This window comes from Sinocyclocheilus grahami, unplaced genomic scaffold (genome assembly GCF_001515645.1).
Source record: "Sinocyclocheilus grahami isolate Dianchi unplaced genomic scaffold, SAMN03320097.WGS_v1.1 scaffold1486.1, whole genome shotgun sequence".
In the NCBI taxonomy this organism is placed as follows: Eukaryota; Metazoa; Chordata; class Actinopteri; order Cypriniformes; family Cyprinidae; genus Sinocyclocheilus; species Sinocyclocheilus grahami.
In genome coordinates, this window is record NW_015506665.1 from 161,745 (window position 1) to 164,301 (window position 2,557).

At 38.4% G+C, this 2,557-nt stretch overlaps 1 long non-coding RNA gene across 1 annotated transcript; it reads left to right on the forward strand.

Moving 5' to 3' along the window:
• The first annotated feature begins 730 nt into the window (after nt 1-730).
• Nucleotides 731-2,133, forward strand: LOC107570638 (uncharacterized). The gene is made up of 3 exons (XR_001607059.1): nt 731-828; nt 1,008-1,079; nt 2,058-2,133. It is a non-coding gene; the product is annotated as an uncharacterized lncRNA (long non-coding RNA).
• Nucleotides 2,134-2,557: the final 424 nt, after the last annotated feature.

The following is a 2,557-nucleotide window of genomic DNA, read 5'->3' on the forward strand; positions in this document are numbered from 1 at the left end:
CTAAGCCACCATGTGCTCCACCCAGACCGCCATCTGTCTCATGTGCGCCACCTTCTGGTCAAGCAGCTCCATCAGGTTTACTTTTGGCCTTAATCTGGTCTCTGCCCTCTGTTCTGCGGAATCATCTGTGGTCTTCACCCTCTGTTTCTCCTCTGCCTCCCGTACCTCTCCACGGTCCTGGCCCTCCTTCTCTCCCCCTGTGTCCGCCTCTGTACCACCACCCTCGTGGACTTTGACAGTGTAGGGCATCTGGAATCCGCCCTTAGAGGGTGGGCTATGTCACGCCCGGTTGCCTGCACCACTGTGAGGCTTTAGAGGGCATTCCTGTTTTGTGTTCCTGCCTGTTCTGGTCATGGACTCCATTTCCCATCATGATTTGTTTTTATTAGCGTCTATCTGGTTCAGCTGTGTTCCATTTCCTGTTTGGTTCTGTGTTTGTGTATATTAAGCCCTGGTCTGCTATTGTTGGTGTGAGTTGTTAAGTGTTACCTCCTTGTGGTTCCATGTATTTTGGATGCTTATTTCTGTGGATTATCATTAAAGGATCTTGAACTGCATTTGGACCCGCTGCCTGTTGCCTACTTGTGTTAATTCGTAACACAACCAAAGAAATGTTTTATCATCCACACTGATGATGGTAGGACATTTAAGAATATTTTATTTGTTTTATAGATATTTTGAGAGTTTGTATCTTGACTCGGAGACAAAATGTGTGTATTTCAGAACTTCTGTTTGCTGAAACATCCAAGAACTCTGCTGACTTCTCAGACCTGACAAAGTTTGGTGCCTCCTCAAATCAGACAGATGTTGTTACTCTCACTACTTGTGGTAAGCAGAGTTAAATGTAATATGATAATTTTGTCTGACCCTGGGAATATCCACCTTGGAACATATGATAGTTTTGCTGATGCAGCTCTTGGATTAAATTTACATTTCTATGATATTCAGAGCAACAAAGGCTTTCTTGAGTGGTGTATAAAGACTGTGTAATGTAAATTCCACTACAGATTCTCCCCGACCCGCAGTGATCCGCTGATGTACTACAAATGTTTCCTCATTTCTTGGATGTCAAAGGACTTGTAAGTATTAAATGAGAATGTGACATATTATTTAAAAAAAAATTTTCTTCTTTTTAAAAAGTTTATTGATTTCACAAAAGCATTTTTCCCAAAAATTCTGCGAAAAACACTTAATACAGTTATTTCTTAAAATTGTCAATTAATAAAGCTCATCAGTAAATTCATGCTTTGGGAATGCTGTTCATAATTATTTACTTTTTTTTAAAAAAACATTATGCGTGTAAGAACATAGTAAGAGTAACAGTTCCCTTGGCTTTGGGCATGCACAGTAAGTATGAAATTAAAAAATTGTTTGCTCTCCAGCACAACTATAATAACTACCCCACTAATAGTTCGTAATTTTAAGATATTATGATGCACAACTTAGAGATGCCATAAACGGACTAGTTTGAAATAACTACTGTTATTTTCTGACTCCAGAATGGGACAGTGACATGGCTTCTCTACTTGTCCTGCTGGATCTTCTTACTCCACAATCAGCTGGAAGAAAGCAGCCCAAGAAGATCAGTGTTGGAGAGGCAACATATCATCTGGTGAAATTTCATAAGGTTTGTTAAGACAGCTCTATCCTATTCCAAATATTGTACGTAATGCCTATGTTTAAACAAATTGTTTATAAAGGGACATTTGTGTTGTGTTTCAGTCATGCCAAAGTCTTGATGATCATCTCCTGACCACTAATGGAAACCCTCAACCATATCTTCTTGCTTCAGGGTCTTCAAAAGCACAGGTTTCCACATTTTACATTGTCTTGGACAGAAAAGGTTTGCCTTGTCAGTCATGTACATCCTTGGGTACTTTTGACTGAGCAAGTCCAATTTAGTTTTTCAGTGTGAATGATCATAATGCTCTGTCCAGCCTGTACACATGTTTGCAGACAACTATGACTTGTAAGTATTAAATGAGAATGTGACATATTATTTAAAAAAATATTGTTACATTAGATGTCTGAGTGGTTGTCTTTCCTTTTTTAATTAGATTGTGCAAGAGTTCTCACTGATGTTTGGAGCAGAGGCTGCTTCAAAGTTCCTGGAAAAATGGAACACCAGTTTTAAAGAAAGTCATCCAGGAGGTCAGGAACCTTAAAGAGCCTGCTCTCCTAAAACAGCATCTGAAAGCTGTACTGAATGATGATCCAGGTACAGTCATCAAAATGGTAATGTTGTTACTCGAGTCAATCAATCTTCTTTTTAAAAAGTTTATTGATTTCACAAAAGCATTTTTCCCAAAAATTCTGCGAAAAACACAATACAGTTATTTCTTAAAATTGTCTATTAATAAAGCTCATCAGTAAATTCATGCTTTGGGAATGCTGTTCATAACTATTTACATTAAAAAAAACATGATGCGTGTAAGAACATAGTAAGAGTAACAGTTCCCTTGGCTTTGGGCGTGCACAACTATAATAACTACCCCACTAATAGTTCGTAATTTTAAGATATTATGATGCACAATACACAGGGGTAACTTAGAGATGC